The following is a 6,774-nucleotide window of genomic DNA, read 5'->3' as shown; positions in this document are numbered from 1 at the left end:
TACAACAAGTGTTGGTGCAGATACAAAACAACTGGAACCCTCACACTTTGCTGGTGGGAATGCAAATGCTGTAGCCATTTTTGAAAAGAACTTAGCAATTTTTATACCATATGATTCAGTAATTAACACTTCTAGGTGTTTATCCAAGAGAAAATACAAACATATGTACAAAGACATGTACACAAATGTACATAGAAGCTTTATTTATAATAACCTCAAACTGGAAATAACCCAAATGTCCATCCACTGGTGAATGAATAAACAAATTAGAGTATATCTACATAGCGGAATACTATTCAGTAATAAAAAGGAAAAAGCTATTCATAGGTGAATCTCAATAGCATTAAGCTAAGTAAAAGAAACCATACACAAAAGACTACATAATATGTGTATCCATTTATATGAAATTCTAAAAAAGGCAAAACTGTAGTAATAAAAAGCAGGTAAGTGTCGGGGGTTGAGGATGAATGGGAGGAATGAGACTGCCTGCAAAGGGGCATGAGGGGACTTCTAAGGGTGATGTAATTATGTTGATTGTGGGAGTGGGTATATGACTGCATACATTTGTCAAAATTCATCAAATAGTACATTTGAGATTGATGAGTTTTATTATATGTAAAAATACCTTGAGTAAACAGTTCTCAGAGCTTTCTGAGATAGATGCTCTTCCTGGGTTATAATCCTCAAATTTGGCTTGAATAAAATTTTCCATTTCTTTCTTTTAAGAAAAAAACAGGGCTTCCCTGGTGGCACAGTGGTTGAGAGTCCACCTGCCAATGCAGGGGACACGGGTTCGTGCCCCGGTCCGGGAAGATCCCACATGCTGCGGAGCAGCTGGGCCCGTGAGCCATGGCCACTGAGCCTGCGCGTCCGGAGCCTGTGTTCCGCAATGGGAGAGGCCACAACAGTGAGAGGCCACAACAGTGAGAGGCCCGCGTACCGCAAAAAAAAAAAAAAAAAAAAAAAAAAAAACACTCAAAAAGTTGCTTTAAAAAGAAAATGATGTCAGGGTCATCAAAAATTGAAGCATCCAGGGCTTCCCTGGTGGCGCAGTGGTTGAGGGTCTGCCTGCCAATGCAGGGGACACGGGTTCGTGCCCCGGTCCGGGAGGATCCCGCATGCCGCGGAGTGGCTGGGCCCGTGAGCCATGGCCGCTGGGCCTGCGCGTCCGGAGCCTGTGCTCCGCAACAGAAGAGGCCACAACAGTGAGAGGCCCACATACCACAAAAAAAAAAAAAAAAAAAAAAAAAAATTGAAGCATCCTAACCCCATTCCCCAGACCAGATTAGGTCCACCATATGTTCTCTCACCGTCCTTATCTTCATTGTAATTAATTGTTTAATTTTCTGTCTCACCAAGTAGATTTTAAGTTTTGGTGACAAGACCCATGTCTATCCTACTTAATGCTATATGACATAGCACAATTTTCAGCATATATTAGGTTCTCAGTAAATATTTGTTAAATGAATGAAAGTCAAACCGGCATAAATCAAAGCTATGCTTATTGACTCAAATATCTACTTACTTGGAGACCTACAGTAAAATGGATGCCCACAGTTGTCTAAGGAGCTGATTTAGGGTGACTTACCACTTAGGAGACACCAAGGTGCCACTGAGACAATAAAAACAATAGGAGAATTACTGACCAATTAGACAAGTAGAAATGAAGAGCATAGCTGCTCTTTTAGAACCCAAGTATTAGAAAGACTGTGGAATAAAGATGTAGGGTTGCAATCAAAGGTAAACCTTAGAGATAATTGTGTATAAGACAAGCCAGATAGCAAGCATTAATATTTTGCTGGATGGCAAAGACAGAAACAGAGAGCAAATTACCTTTTTTTTTTTTTTTTTTTTTGTCTGCGTTGTGTCTTCGTTGCTGTGCGCCGGTTTTTCTCTGGTTGAGGCGAGCAGGGGCTACTGTTCGTTGTGGTGCACAGGCTTCTCATTGCAGTGGCTTCTCTTGTTGTGGAGCACAGGCTCTAGGCGCACGGGCTTCAGTAGTTGTGCCACACCAGCTTAGTTGCTCCATGGCATGTGGGATCTTCCCGGACCAGGGCTCGAACCCGTGTCCCCTGCATTGGCAGGCAGATTCTTAATCACTGCGCCACCAGGGAAGCCATGCAAATTACTTTTAAACGTATGTTCTAGCCCTAAAGACAAGAACAGTAATGCGTAAGTTTGGGCCTGGACTGGGCTTCTTAGGATATTTTTCTTTCAATTGACTCTAATTAAGGTTTCAAATCCTGCTTCTGATGGCTCATGTAAGGGAGGGTCTGGAAATACGACTTCTTATGTGGGTAAACCTGTTCTTTGGAATTCTTGGGATTCTCATGCATAAGCCTGATTTATTGTAAATCAGACTTATGATTTACAATCTGATATAATAAATTATAATTATCAAATATAACTCTAACGGACTTATTTCTTTATTTAGTATTTGCAGAAAGGCATGGAAAGGCTAGAGTTTGTTCAACAAATTAGTGTTGAGTGCCTACTATTACTCTAGGCACTGGGGAGACAACAGTGAACTAAACAGGCAAAAGATACCAGTCTTTATGGAGCTTACATTATAGTGGAGAGGGATAATAAATAATTAAAATATAAAGTATATGAGATAGCAATAAATACCATTAAAAGTATGGCAAGGAATATAGATAGTGCTCAGAGATAGGAGCTGCAATTTTAAACAGGGTAGACAGGGAAGTCATCATTGAAAATGTGACATTTGAAACAAATGAGAGGAGGGAGTGACCCATGTGCACATCTGGAAGAGTGTTTCACTCAGAGGGAATGGCAAGTGCAAAGGCCCCGAGGCAGGAGAATCCCTGACAGGTTTGAGGAATTGCAAGGAGGCCAGTGACACTAGCACTGGGCGGTCTAATATGGGAGCCACTAGTCACGTGTGGTCATTGAGCCCCTGAAATGTCCCTAGTTCAAATTGTGTAATTATTTTACAGTGATTGTGTTACTGGCCCCAGTTCTTCACTCCTCTTGTAACCATGCCCTTTACAAGGGGACTTCATAGCTCATCCTAGGAAAAGAAAAAAGTTTTTTCTGCCCCTTGATTCTGAGTTTCCCATGTTAGACATATACTAGAATTCAGCCTAAATCATTGCCCCTCAGGCTCAAGAACTAAATAAATGCTTATTTTCTTAAGCTACTGAGTCTTGGGGTGGTTTATTTGATGGCAATTTTGAGGCTGCCTTCCTTTTCTTGGATACCACTGATTTTCTGCTTTGACCTTTGGAAACTGTTACATGGGTATAAAAGATTAACCACTGGTATTTGGAACATTATTTCTCTTGGGTTAAGTTCCAAGTATTTGGTTTAACTTCTTTAAGGGCTGCAGAATGGCTTGTTTTCTAAATGGAGTGTGTATGGGACTAGAACTGGGATAATCTTGTGTGTTCTATGGACTTAAAAAGCAGAAAACATGTGGTGATAAACTAATTCAATTCCTCAGATTTGAAGAGACTACACGAATTTCAGTAGATGATCACCTAGGCTAAAACTGCTGAAGGAACCCTGACTTTGCTCAGACTGGGCAGTATGACCCCTCTATTTGAGACTGAGCAGAATCGGAAACTGGGGGGAATGATCTGTGGAGTTTAACCAAAGAAATTTTGATGCTGATATCTTTGAATTTAAACTTATAGGGTAAGGTTATTTAAACTTTGGGTTTTAATTTATCCTTAGCAATTTGATAATGGGTGCTTTTTAAAATCTGAAGTATTGGGGACTTCCCTGGTGGTCCAGTGGTTGAGAATCTGCCTTCCAATGCAGGGGATGTGGGTTCGATCCCTGGTCGGGGAACTAAGATCCCACATGCCACAGGGCAACTAAGCTCACACACCCTGGAGCCTGCATGTGTGCACCAGAACTAGAGAGAAGCCCGTGCTGCAAAGAAGAGCCCTCACGCCGCAACGAGAGATCCCGCATGCCACAACAAAGATCCCATGTGCCACAACTAAGACCGGATGCAGCCAAATAAATAAATAAATAAAATTTTAAAATCTGAAGTATTACTCTACTGATAATTTATTTGATTGCATAATCTCTGGCCAGCTATACTGAAATGGTTTTCATTAGAGAAAGGAAAAGAATGTGCTTTTGGCCAAGGGACCACCAAGCTTTGAGGTTTATTTAACAAATGTATTGTTCTGATCTACTTTAGAGATTTTAATGGGGCAAAAGCTAAACTGGTGCAACATTAGATGCTTTCCCATAAAAAAGTACAAGGATGCTAGCATTAGACTAGAGATCTTAGGCAATGAAATTCAATAAGAAAAAATAAATGAGTTACACTAGAAAAGAAGAAACAAAATTATCATTACTTGTAGACTATCTGATTACAGTTTAAGAAATTTTAGAAAACTATCTTTAAAAAATAACTATTGGGGGACTTCCCTGGAGGTCCAGTGGATAAGACTCTGTGCTTCCAGGGCAGGGGGCACAGGTTCGATCCCTGGTTGGGGAACTGGGATTCCACATGCTTTGCAGCACGGCCAAAAAAACAAAAAACAAACAAAAACTATTGGCAATTCCCTGGTGGTCCAGTGGTCAGGGCTCCAAGCTCTCATTGCCGAGGACCCAGGTTCGAACCCTGCTCCGGGAACTAGAATTCCACAAGCTGTGTGGTGTGGCCCCCGAAACACCTATTAGAACTATCTTGAGTGGGATGTTGTTTCACAAGTGTATACATATATCAAAACTCATTGAATGATGTATTTAATATATGAGAGTTTAACTATATGTAGATTTTTCCTCATTTAAAAATCATTAGAACTAGTAAGAGAGATCATGAGATGACTGGATTAAAAATTAACATGAAATAAGTCAATAGCTTTGAAAAAATTCTATTCACAGCAGCAATCACACCTGTAAAACATCCTGAGATAACTATAACAAGAAGCATGTAAGATCTACATGAAGAAACATATGAAACTTTATTAAAGGGCAAAAAGAAGGTCTGAATAAATGAGTTGTACTATGTTCATATAGGAGAGATTCAATGTTAAAAAAAAAGTAAATTCTCTCCAAATTAATCTGTATATTTAACACAATCCCAATTAGAATCCCAAAGTTTTCCTCTCTCATGGATATTAAAAGTGCATGTTGTTGGGCCTCCCTGGTGGCGCAGTGGTTGAGAGTCCGCCTGCCGATGCAGGGGATACGGGTTCGTGCCCCGATCTGGGAGGATTCCATATGCCGCGGAGCGGCTGGGCCCGTGAGCCATGGCCGCTGGGCCTGCGCATCCGGAGCCTGTGCTCCGCAACGGGAGAGGCCACGACAGTGAGAGGCCCGCATACCGCAAAAAGAAAAAAAAAAAAAAAAAAAAAAAAAGTGCATGTTGGGTTTCCCTGGTGGCACAGTGGTTAAGAATCCTCCTGCCAATGCAGGAGACACGGGTTTGAGCCCTGGTCCGGGAAGATCCCACATGCCGCGGAGCAACTAAGCCCGTGAGCCACAACTACTTAGCCTGTGTTCTAGAGCCCGCGAGCCACAACTACTGAGCCTGCGAGCCACAGCTACGGAAGCCCGCGTGCCTAGAGCCCGTGCTCTGCAACAAGAGAAGCCACCGCACTGAGAAGCCGGTGCACCGCAACGAAGAGTAGCCCCCGCTCGCCGCAAGTAGAGAAAAGCCCGCGCCCAGCAACGAAGACCCAATGCAGCCAAAAATGAATGAATGAATAAATAAATAAATTTTTTTAAACGTGCACGTTACTTTCCTCTTCTTTTCCAAATTTGGGCATCCTTGCTCAATAGTTCTTTCAGATAAATTGCAAAGTCAACCATCCATTCTCCAAGCCTTGAATGTGATACATTTTTCTGATTCACACCAAGATGCCACATAGACAAGGAAAGGCCTTGTAAATGTGTGGTAGGAGAAGGTAGCCTTAAGCAAGAGAGAAAAGACAAAAACCACAAGGGAAGGGTTAATGGACTTAACTACATCAAAGTTTTAGATTTCTATTCAATAAAAGACTGCATAGACAAGGTTAAAATGCAAATAGTGTTTGAAAAGTTCAGAAAAAAACAGTAATAAATTGTACCTAAATATATGTGGTTCTTTAAATCTTGCTGTAAATTATATTATCTTTAAAAACAGAATGTAATGGTGTGGATAAAGGATTAATAAAACTTTTCCTCTTCTTGAACAACAATTTGACCTTCAGTTAACTTGCTGTTATCTGTTTCTCTGAAACCTAATAAAGATCGAATGTCAGCTATGTTGTTAGGCAGCCTGACTTATATTAAAGCAATTACCTGATTGTTAGATTGCATCTGGGTTGCCACAACTATAGCTGGTGGGGGAGCACAGCTTTGGGCTTTCCTGAGTGTGAAGACTCTTTAATTGGGCCGTGGTGAGGTCCCTGGAAGCTACGCCTGTGGGGTCTTTACAAGACATACTGGCTCCCGAGGGGTACCAGACTTCTAAGTCAGGGCAGCTGCCACACTGGTCTGATGTGAGTGGTCTTGCCTTGCACCTGAGCTGTCACTTGGCCGCAGGTGGGTTAAGGGGAGCAGCTATGTGGATTTCTGCATAGATTACTGCAAGGACTCCCAGGGAGGTGTAACACCTAATTCTGCCCTGCTCAGAGCTATTGTTCCTGACCTAAATCCTTCCAAATGAATCTGATGCTAAATGTGGCCCATGGTAGTCTTAATGAATCTTGAAGTTTAGCTGTGCCTGAGAAGACTCCTGGTGAATGCTGCACATGGTAATACAAACACTTTATACTTGGGCTATATAGAAAAGAACTAATTGGATAG

The sequence above is a fragment of the Mesoplodon densirostris genome, chromosome 11 (assembly GCF_025265405.1).
Source record: "Mesoplodon densirostris isolate mMesDen1 chromosome 11, mMesDen1 primary haplotype, whole genome shotgun sequence".
Lineage (NCBI taxonomy): Eukaryota > Metazoa > Chordata > Mammalia > Artiodactyla > Ziphiidae > Mesoplodon > Mesoplodon densirostris.
Note: the sequence above shows the minus strand (reverse complement) of the source record.